The sequence below is a fragment of the Nicotiana tabacum genome, chromosome 24 (assembly GCF_000715075.1).
Source record: "Nicotiana tabacum cultivar K326 chromosome 24, ASM71507v2, whole genome shotgun sequence".
Lineage (NCBI taxonomy): Eukaryota > Viridiplantae > Streptophyta > Magnoliopsida > Solanales > Solanaceae > Nicotiana > Nicotiana tabacum.
In genome coordinates this window covers 39575611-39587565 of record NC_134103.1, presented here as the reverse complement: position 1 = coordinate 39587565, position 11955 = coordinate 39575611, and the positions used below count along the sequence as shown (strand labels likewise).

The 11955-nt window shown below is 40.5% G+C and overlaps 1 non-coding gene and 1 pseudogene across 1 annotated transcript; one reads left to right on the top strand and one right to left on the bottom strand.

The window, feature by feature from the left end:
• Nucleotides 1-4950: 4950 nt before the first annotated feature.
• Nucleotides 4951-5057, top strand: LOC142178649 (small nucleolar RNA R71). The gene has a single exon (XR_012706920.1). It is a non-coding gene; the product is annotated as a small nucleolar RNA R71 (small nucleolar RNA).
• Nucleotides 5058-8757: 3700 nt separating this feature from the next.
• On the bottom strand, nucleotides 8758-11528 carry LOC107781953 (putative late blight resistance protein homolog R1B-12; annotated as a pseudogene).
• Nucleotides 11529-11955: the final 427 nt, after the last annotated feature.

The following is an 11955-nucleotide window of genomic DNA, read 5'->3' as shown; positions in this document are numbered from 1 at the left end:
GAAGTGCTTGATTTAACGTCGCGGCACGACGCATGCTTTCATTATCACTCCTCGTTCGCGTACTGGGGCTCTTCCAAAGTTATCACCACTCTATCTCATTTCTTTTCGACCATTCCAAGGTAATGTTTCAACATTTGCCCATTTACCGTGAACTTGTTTGTCCCATCTTCGGATTCAATCTCTACAGCTCCACTTGAGAACACTTGCACCACTCTGAAGGGTCCTGACTATCGGGACTTCAACTTACCCAAAAATAATCTCAATCTCGAGTTGTATAACAACACTAGATCTCCGGGCTTGAAGTTCCGATCTAAGATGTGCTTATCATGGATCATTTTCATCTTTTCTTTGTATAATCTAGCATTATCAAATGCATGGAACCTGAATTCCTCGAGCTCATGTAACTTAGTGACTCTGCTGGTGCCTGCGGTCTCTATATCCAGATTCAACTGCCGCAGTTCCCAAAGTACTTTATGTTCGAGCTCTACCGGAAGGTGGCATGCCTTTCCAAACACCAACTTGTACGGTGACATACCAATTGGAGTTTTGAATGTTGTGCGGTACGCCCATAATGCATCATCCAGCTTCTTCGCCCAATCAGTCCTTGTTGCATTCACTGTCTTTGTCAGGACGCTTTTAATTTCTCAATTGGACACTTCAACTTGCCCCCTCGTCTATGGGTGGTGCGGTGTGGCTACTTTGTGGCGAACTCCATACTTTTCCAACAGACGTGCGAACGCTATATTGCAAAAGTGGGTTCTACCATCACTAATTATAGCTCTCGGGGTGCCAAAACGTGCGAAGATGTTTTTCTTTAGGAAACTTGTTACCCCTTTTGCATTATTGGTTGGGAGAGCCACCGCTTCGACTCACTTGGAGACATAGTCAACCGCTACCAATATATATTTGTTACCATATTAGCTGACGAACGGCCCCATAAAGTCGATCCCTCACATGTCAAAAACCTCCACCTCTTGAATTGTGGTCATCGACATCTCGTGACAGCGAAATATGTTGCATGTCCTTTGGCATTCATCGCAACTTTTGACCCAAGCATGGGCATCCTTGAACAGGGTAGGCAAATATAATCCCGATTCCAACACTTTTGCTACTGTCTGGATTCCTCCAAAGTGTCCACCATATGGTGAAGCATGGCAAGCCTGCAAAACAGAAGGTTGATCTTTCTCGGGGATACACCTCCGGATCATGTTATCTACACATATTTTAAATAATAGAGGTTCGTCCCAATAATAGGCTTGACAATCGCGAAAGTACGTTTTCTTTTGAATTGAGGAGAGTTCATAAGGTACAATACCGCTTGCTAAATAGTTAGCAATATCAGCATACCATGGCGTCTCCTCCATTTTCATAGCAAGTAACTGTTCATTCGGGAATGTCTCTGTTATGTCTTCAACCTCCATTCTATTTTCATCTCCTTCCAATCTTGAGAGGTGGTCTGCCACTTGATTGTCCGTCCCCTTTCTATCACAGATTTATAGATTGAATTCTTGTAGCAAAAGAACCCAGCGAATCAAGCATGGCTTTGACTCCTTATTTGCTATCAAGTACCTAATTGTTGCATGGTCAGTATAAACAATAACTTTTGAACCAAATAAGTATGACCTGAATTTGTCGAAGGCAAATACAACAACCAGCATTTCCTTTTCCGTTACAGTGTAATTGAGTTGTGCACTGCTGAGCGTCCTGCTTGCATAGTAAATCGAGTGCATTATCTTGTCTTTGCGTTGCCCCAAGACTGCTCCTATAGCATAGTCACCGGCGTCGCACATGAGCTCGAACGGTTGCTCCCAGTTGGGTGCAACTATGATGGGTGCAGTCACCAATCTCTTCTTCAGCTCCTCTAAAACCAACCCGCAATCATTAGAAAACACAAAGGGCTGATCCTTTTCAAGCAGCTTACATAAGGTGTTAGCAATTGTGGAAAAATCTTTAATGAATCGCCTATAGAACCCGGCGTGCCCAAGGAAACTTCTTATTGCCTTTACCGAAGTGAGCGGTGGAAGCTTCTCAATCACATCAACCTTGGCATGGTCGACTTCAATGCCCTTGCTGGACACTCGATGCCCCAACACTATTCCTTCTTGTACCATAAAATGACATTTTTTCCAATTCAGCACCATATTTGTCTCCACACATCTTTTGAGCACTCTTCTTAAGTTGTGAAGACAATCTTCGAATGAATCCCCCACCACGGATAAATCATCCATAAACACCTCCATAATATCCTCCACCATGTAAGTGAAAATGGCTAACATGTACCGCTGTAATGTAGCCGGTTCATTGCAAAGTCCAAAGGGCATTCTCCGAAAGGAAAAGATGCCATATGGACAAGTGAAAGATGTTTTCTCTCTGTCTTCCAGGGCTATTGCGATCTGGTTATACCCTTAGTATCCATCCAAGAAACAGAAGTGGGACCGCCCAGCTAACCTGCCCAACATTTGGTCAATGAAAGGCAATAGGAAATGGTCCTTTCGAGTAGCTGTGTTCAGTTTCCGATAGTCCATGCAAATCCGCCACCCCGAGACTGTACGAGTTGAGATCAACTCGTTATTCTCATTTTGTACGACCGTCATTCCTCCATTTTTTAGCATACATTGGACAGTACTGACCTAGTTGCTGTTAGAGATAGGGAAGATGATACCCGTATCCAGCCACTTAATCACTTCCTTCTTTACTACTTCCTTCATATTCGGGTTCAGCCGTCGTTGATGTTCTATGGAAGGTTTGTGCCCCTCTTCCAGAAGAATCTTGTGCATGCAAAAGGCTGGGCTGATACCCTTTATGTCTGCCATAGTCCAACCAATGGCAGTCTTACATTCTTGCAATACCTGCAATAGTTGCTCTACCTGCACAACTAGCAAACCAGATGATATAATAACAGGCAAAGTAGAATTAGCCCCCAAGAAAGCGTACATGAGGTGGGCTGGAAGCGATTTCAAGTCCAACTGTGGTGGCTCCTCTATTGATGGTTTTGCAGGTGGTGTTTCTCTCTCTTCTAAGCGTTGGGGCTCAAATTGAGGTTCCCTTTTCCAGAATCCTTGACCTTCGAGAGCCATGACCCACTCTGCCAACCCTTCGCCGTCCATCTCTTCCAAATTCATCAAGCAGGCTTCTAGTGGATCCTTGACATTAAGGGTCTCATCCTCTTCTTGCAGTATCACATCCACAACCTCCACTAGTGAGCAGTTTGCAAATTCACTGGGTCTTCCCATGGATTGTTGAATGTTGAATATTATTTCTTTATTGTTCAACCTCATTTTCAACTCTCCAGTCTCACAATCAATTAACGCTCTCCCAGTGGCTAAGAATGGCCTTCCCAGAATGATGGGTATCTCTTCATCTACCTGACAGTCAAGAATAACAAAGTCTGCAGGAAATACAAATTTCCTCACTTGCACAAGCACATCATCAAGAATTCTTGTCGGTCTTTTGACTGTGCGATCAGCCAGTTGCAACAACATTGAGGTCGGTCTAGCTCTGCCAATGCCCATTTTTGTATAGATTGCCAAGGGCATCAAGTTTATGCTGGCTCCCAAGTCACACAATGCTTTAGCAAAAGCATAACTCCCAATAGTGCATGGGATAGTGAAGCTACCTGGATCAGGCACCTTTTGGGCCAAAGGTCTTATCACTACCGCGCTGCAGATCTATGTCATAGTTATAGTGGACAGGTCCTGGAAGTCAAATTTCTGTGACATCAGGTCCTTCATCATTTTTGCATACCCCGACATTTCCCTCAAAGCATCCATCAGTGGAATATTCAATTGAATCTGTCGAAGCATTTCCATGAATTTCCTGTATTGATCATCTTTCTTTTGTTTTGCCAATCTCTGAGGGAATGGTGCAGGAGTCAACCTCTGTCCACTACTTGATGTCTTTTCTTTGTTGGAAGCTTCTGGCACAAAAGGTGCCTCCTGTTCTGAGACTTGTTCACCTTCCTTCGCCTTACCCTTGTCAACCTGTGCCTGTTCAACTATCATCTCGGTGAGCTTTGCTGACCCATCTGCCTCTAATATAACTGGAGTAGTTAGCGTAGTTTCTCTCCTAGATTGAGCAATTGCTTTCTCTCTGTCTAAATCTCTTCCATTCCTGAGACTCACTGCCATTAGCTGATTTGGGTTTTGCTCCTTTGGGTTAATATTTGTATCTGCAAGCAATGTTACTTGGGGGCAATTGTTCAAGGCCATAGACAGCTGTCCCAGTTGAGTTTCAATTCCTTTGATTGCTGAATCATGTGCTGCTAACTTTTCTTTCATCTTACCATTTGTTCCAATGAGTTGTTGCAGCATGCCCCTGATTTCTACCATGTTGCTGTCCTGTTGTTGATGAGGTGGTTGGTAGGCCAACTGTTGCTGGTGCTGCTGATTATAGCCCTGCTGCCTTTGATAAGGCACAACTTGACCTTGTGGTCGTGCGCCTCCAGAATTGGGGTTGTGTTGTGGCAGGTTGGGTCTGTACTGCTGGTTTGGTGCTGGTCCCCATTGTTGCCCACCTTGCCTCTGACCTCCAAAATTATTGACATAATTCATGTCTTCTCTGAAGCCCTGGTTGTCATTCTCTCCACTCCACGAGCACACATATGACTGATTTATGCAAGGAGTGCACAATCCTCCATTTGTTATATCAACAATGTGCACTTGCTTTGTACCCATCTCATCAATTTTCTTTGTCATTATGCTCATCTGAGTAATGAGAGTGGCTATGTTCTCTGCATGGGAATTGTTTGGGTCAAGAACAACAGAATGCACTATTGGTGTAAGTGTCGTACCTCTAGTCATCCAGCCTGAATTTTGAGCCATCTTGTCAAGAAGAATCTTGCACTCTGTGAATGTCTTGCTCAAAAATGCACCCCCTGCTGAAACATCTACATTGGCCTTCAAACTGCCTGCTAAACCCATGTAGAATCTAAGTCCCAACATCTGATCTGGAATGCCATGGTGTGGACACTTCACTAGCATACCCTTGAACCTCTCCCAGGTTTCTTGCAAGGTCTCAGTTGATTTCTGCCTGAACTGCAATATCTCATCAATATGCCTTGCAGTCTTGTTGGGAGGATAAAACTTGTTTAAGAACTGTTTGACTAATTCTTCCCAAGTGGCAATGGAGTTTATTGGGAGCGAATTCAGCCAAGTTTGAGCCTTTCCAGTCACAGAGAATGAAAACAGTAATAGCTTGATGACTTCGAGAGTCACATTCGGCTGCCTTTGGGTCAAACATATTGATAGAAAATTCTTCAGATGTTGTTGTGGGTCTTCAGTATATGACCCGGAGAACAGTCCCTTATTTTGTAACAGATGCAGCATGTTGTTGGTGATCTGGAATGTCTCCGATTGTATCTGACGTAGAGCAATGGTAGTGGCTAGGTTATCAGCAGTTGGTTATGCCCAATCATAAAGAGAAGCTTCTGGCACAAGAGGTGCCACCACTCCATTGTTTGGGTCAACCCGATTAATCCGATTGTTTCCGTTGACATCGTCCACGTTGTCCATTTCAATTTCGAGTGTGTTTTTGTTGTAACTGTTTGTTCTTCTTGTTGGCTTGATTTAATGCCCTAAATGTTTTTACGGGGTCTGATAGTCCTTCCAAAAGTTCACCAGTCCTCGAAGAGCTTTTAGGTATACACTTGAGTCACAGGAGAATTCAAACGTGAGAATTTCAATGGAAAAATTTCTTAGTTTAGAAATTGATCTAAACTAAGAATCCTAGCAATTCTTCTAAGTTGTAATAAATAACATCGTTAGTTCCCTGACAACGACGCCAAAATTTGATCACGCCCAACTATGCCTTATAAAAAGGACTAAGCGGTCGTTGCAAATATAACCCGGTTTAAGTCCGGAGTCGAATCCCACAGGGAACTAACCTATTTACTACAACTTTAAATAATGCTAATAATAAGCTCAGACAACTTTCGGATGCAAGAGTTTTATGAACAATCAGTGGAATTTATTTAGCTAAGGAAAAATGACAATAAAATTAGCAATAATCAAGACTAAAATTGAATTCAAGGGTAAAAGGATCTAGGGCTATTGATTTTTCCAATTGCCGGATTAATTCTTAACTCTTTAGCTATAATCTCGCCGTAATACTCTATGAGGATTATGAGTTCCGGGCTACCGTAATTATCTCTCAATCAATTATGATAATTTACAGAAGCATTCTCTCGAACTACTTTAGTTAACAATTTGTGCAACTCAGAATTGTCCCACCAAAAATTCATTATTTCTAACCCCACTTTTAAATTCAAGTAAGTAATCTCTTAACTTACCCAAAAGTGGTGTTGTTCAACAACAAACTAATCAAGTGTTCTTTCTCAAGAAACCCAAGGTAACTAGATACGATTAATCAAGGGCTCTTTCAATTAACCATAATACAATACATAGTTGAACAATCATAAAACAAACACGACTCAATTATAACAAAATAGAGTCAAGACTTCATCCAACAATTGGTTCCATCAACCCTAGATAATAGATTTAGCTACTCATACTAATGAAAAACAAATCACTAAAATAATTCATAATCAACAAATAGAAGTATGAAGAAGAATATGAAAACTCTTAGGAAATTATCCGTCTTCTCTCCCTTGTGCTTGCCTCTAAAGTCTTCTAAAATCACCTATCTCTGACTTCTAGGCGAGTTTAGGCTTCATATAGGTTTAGGTTAGTCGCCTAAGAAATTACATAATTAACCCTGTGTGTTTGGCTTTCGTCTGCCCGTCCGCGGATCCGACCGCGAATTTCCATTGCCTCACTGCCTTGAGTTTGCGGGCCAATTCGCGGCCGCGCACCTGGAGGGGTCGTCTCGCTTGCTTTTCTCGCTCCTTTTCGACCGGACTAACCTTTGATTGGCCTTCCACACTCCATGTTGACTCCAAAACACTCGTTAGCTCCCTTCTAGCTCGGAGTAGCTCCTGCAAAGCATCAAATTCTTAATTAGAGCATTTTGTTATCTTTTAGCATTCAAATATCAATTAAGTGCGGCTAAATTAGAGTGTAAATAGTATCTAAATTGCATAAAATATAGCCTACTATCAACCTGCTTTCGCGATTGCATGCGTGCTGGTGACCGTGATCGTAGTGCACCAGCTGACAGCAAAATCTACAATGTGATGTTGGTTCCAAGTGGTCGTAAACACACCCGAGTTCCTTTGGTCTCAACTGGAACTATCCCACCAAGTCCCAAATGGTAAAATTAACTTGTACAAAGTCTCAAAACATATATAAATTGGGATACATTACATATATATACTCAAAACGAGAGGTTTGGTTGTTACATCCATCTTCTGTTGGCAAGACTGGATGAAACATAAACTAATAAATGGATTCTCTTCCTTAAGAAAAGATGCAGAAGATTATATCAAACACTTTAATGATTGAGGGCTCGAGCTGCACAGCTACTCTTCTCTATGTGGATCCACAGCTGACCTTGATGCATACACTAGGCATGTTCAAGATTTTACAATCAGATCAGCTCATGGCCAGCCTAAAATTTCTCTACCTAAAAATATTGACAACTTTTTATGTCGGAATGCCCAAGAAGAGAAAATAACGAAAACCCCTCTCCCTTAATCCTCTTCTACCATTATTCAATTCCTTCCTGTTGGTTAAACTAATGAAGCCACTTAAACATCAGGTGAAAACTCGTCATAAAGTGCAATTCAACAAAAATACCTGGAAATTTCATTATGTAATTGATCATCAGAACAAGAATATTTAAATTCACTTGAATACGACATATGCTAGAAATTTGTCATTTTTGTTGATTTTCCTTTTATTTCATTTTTCTCGAGAAGGTGTTAAGGTTTTGAATCATTCAACTAGCTATATATATGGTACAATTTCACCAAAGCATAAAAAATAACAGAAGCAGAAACGCATAGACAAAGCCAATAGCAGGCACGATGTCTGTGCTCGTTCTTCTGTCAAAATATCGAAGTAGCAGCATGAGTTGAGCTCAGAAGGAGCTCCAATGGCGGAACAGATGTGTCAACCTAGAAAGAGAAATGTGGAGAAGAAGCTTCTTCTGAGAGAATGAAAACTATATCTTTGATTAAAATATTTACACGTGTATTTATACAAAACAACTACTCCTTCCATTCCACTTTATGTGAACCTATTTCCTTTTTGGTCCGTTCAAAAAAGAATGACCTCTTTCTAAATTTGGAAACAATTTTGCTTAAAGTTACAATTATACCCTTAATGAAAAGCTTTTATAACCAAACAAATACTCTGGGCCCTTTTTGAATTGTTTAGGATCACAAATTCCAAAAGTCTTCATTTTTTCTTAAACTCCGTGCCTAGTCAAAAAAGTTCACATAAATCGGAACGGAGGGAGTAATAGCTAACAACTTCTCTAATGCTAACTAACTAATGCTAATATCACTAACTAAGAGTGATGAGCTATAACATATACATGTAGCAGTGTTTGAGTGTGTATGTGTGGTTAAATACATAATCTCGAGATCTTCTTCCCCAAATTATGAGCAACAAAGGAGACTGACCCATATTATTAACTCTCAGAATCAACAATATAACAGAATACCTTTTTTTAAAATGGTGTAAGAGGACTTAATCAACAAAAGAATAAAACTAACAAAACAATACGTTATAGGGTAGAAGAAAAATGAATGAGTAGGAATGTACTCAGATGAACATACCAGGTAAGAATCGAGGATATCTTGTGGCCCAATCTGAAAGCTGTATTGTAACTGTGAACGCATGATTTTGCATGTCATGTTGGGTTTCTTGAATTTCCTGGGCTAAATTATCTACAGACCGGTTGCACCAGCTTACTTCAATGCTTTTTAGAGAAACAGCATCCTCAAAATGAGGAGGGATTTTATCGAGCCTTTTACATTTCGTTAAAACCAAACGCTCAAGCTGAGGAAAAACCTCATCAGAGACGGACCACTGTACAATGTTGAGGCTGTCCAATTTTAAGTATTTGAGTTCAGGTAAGTCGGAATCTTTCACTTCCCATAGATTCCCATCAAAGGCTCTGAAAAGTAACTTTAGAATCTCCAAGTTGGGCAGTTCACTAAAGAAGCTTTAGAGATTCAAGCTGATTTAAAAAGTCTAATCTGGGAAAAAGAACACTCGTCATTTTCGTTGGATAACCTGACGATCCCTGAAATATGCATCTCAGCTTTCTCAAATTTGGCATGCTTCTCAATATCTTCTCTGCATCCTCACCATAAGAGAGACATGGAGTGGAAAAGGTCTCCAAATTAACTAACCCTGAGTTATCAAGTGACTCAAACATGTCATCGTCCAAACTGAATGAAGCACGGCTATTTACATGTATATGCCTCAATTTAAACATCTTCAGAAGTGAATCAGGTAACCTCAACTCTCCGCGCAATCCTTTAACAATAAAAGTTTCAAGATTCCAAAGGTTAGCTACTGATGAAGGAATTGAATCTGCACCCGTCCGAGCAGCAAAATACCTCAAATGAATTAGTGATATTATTTCACTTGGAAAAGTATCACCAATGTAAATGGATTCCATATCCAACACTTTAACAAGCTTGAAGTAGCTAAAGATGGAAGAATCAACATTATTGTTCGCATTGAATAGTAAAGAACGAGTGCTTGAGCCAGATGTCAGCAACTGAGCAAGCTCATCCCGTTTAGAATATACAGACAAGCGGTATTCCTCAGGTATTTCAGGATAGAAAATAGAATCCGCACATTGGTCTCTGTTAAATCAAAATCATGTAAATGAGAATTCCTATGAACATTATAATTGTAAAATTTGAGAATTCCTATAAACATTATAATTGTAAAATAAATATACTCTTTCGTACCTGTGAATCCAGAGCAAGAAATTATCTTGTTTGGCCTTTTCCACACAGAACTGGTGCAACAGATCGTGAACGCGACATGTTTTCAGTTTTCCATTGGACCTCTTCTTTGTATCCGTTACCAAATTTCTTCTAGTAAGATCTTGCAGGTAATCTTGGGCAGCCTCTTCTGATCCTTTTTCCGTACTGTCTTCTTCTAGAAATCCTTATGCTAACCACACCCGTGACAATTTTGAGACAGGAATATGCTTGCCCCTCAAAAATCCTCCAAAATAGAGGAAACAAGTTTTCAGATGGTGTGGTAAATTCTTGTAACTGAAACCAATTATAGACATGCCCTTTTCTGAGCTACCAAAGTTGTGTGAACCTAGACTTTCTTCAACAATTTTCCACGAATATGCTTTCTTCTTTTTCTCTTTGAGAACACCAGCTACTAAGACAACAGAGAGTGGCAGCACTCCACAAATTTTTGCTATTCGTAATCCCACATCTCCAAGTTCGGGTGGGCATCTCTCCCCTCGAAACACCTCTTCCTTTAATAACATCCAACTCTCATCATCTGTGAATAAGCGCAGATGATGGGGATCACTTTTACACTTAGCATAATCGGCAACCTCATACAGCCTGGTTGTCAGAATAACTCTACTCCTATTCTGAGAACCTTGAAAGCACATGTGCAAATTGTCCCATGCTGTTGTGCCCCACACATCGTCAATGAGAATTAAGAATCTCTTGGTCAACAGAAATCGACGCAGCTCATTAGCTAATTCTCCATCTTCTTTTTTAGTGCATTCAGCAGGTCCGAGAACATCCTTCAAATATCAAGCAACAACTCTCTCCATGAATATACTTGAGTCACGTAACACATAGTACGAACATCAAAGTGAGAGCCAACTGCAGGATCATTGTAAATCTTCTTTGCAAGAGTGGTTTTGCCATTTCCAGGCATACCATATATTGAGATAACATCTAGCTGATCCGATCCTCCTAGTAGCTGCAGTTTTAATTTGTCCATCACATCTTGAAAACCCACCATTTCTTCATTTGCTCCTGCAGTAATAGCTGATAATGATGGGGGGACAGGATTGGTGGAACCTTTTGCAGCTTGGTTCATGTCAATCTTCTTTCTTTTACAGTTCTCACTAACATCTTTATTGATAAGCTTAATATTCTCAACAACTTCAGTTATCCAATGAACTTTGTACCACAGTGGGTAAGAACCGGCCAAGCAAGAGTCAATGACATACTCGGCCTCGTACGCCATTTCAGTAGCATTAGTTATATGATCATGAACTTCATCCTGCTCATCATAGTTTTCTGCCAAATGATCGAAAAACAAACTTAAACACAATAATTCCTCCTTGACTGATACAATCTGAGGCTTCGGATGGGTAATTAGGTCGAGCTTAGACTGTAACAGTTCCTCCAATTTTCCCAAGAAACAATTGAGAAATCCTAATCCATTGGTCTTCGGGAAGCAAAGGCGTATCATAGTTGGAAATTTAGAACAAATAGTTTTAACCTCTGCCTCAACAAAATTAAGCACTTTTCTGACATCAGAGAGGTATAACATGTGAAACCAAGCACGACTATCACCACTGACAGAGAAGAAAATGACATACTTTTCCTCATAGGTGACATTTAGAACTCGTTCCATAAGGTCTTTTGACTTCTCTATGCATATTGCGCTTCTGAAAAATATCATCAAGACACTTCAATTTCTCTTGTACTACTGGAATTCGATTCCTCAGGAAAGAGTTCATTTCACGCAAAGAATGCAGGTGGTTCAGCATGTCGAATAACATGTTCATAAGTCATTTCAGATCTGAGATAGTAATACAGGAGACTGATTCATCCAGCAACCGAAAGCATAGCTCTCTGGTCTCTGCATTGACAGACTTGATCTCTTTGAGGAAATCAGATATTGAAAAACTCATTTTGCCATAGCTTCTTTCATAACTGCAACTGCTAATCAATGCTGCCTTGTGGGCAGCCACTTGAGCATTCATTAAGAAATCATCAAACTGGTCAAGCTGTCTGTGATGACTGAGAAGATCCATGAGAAAGGCTCTAAGGAAAATAAGTTCTTCATGTGCATTTTCCACCAGATACAGAAATTGAGATTCTAAAGT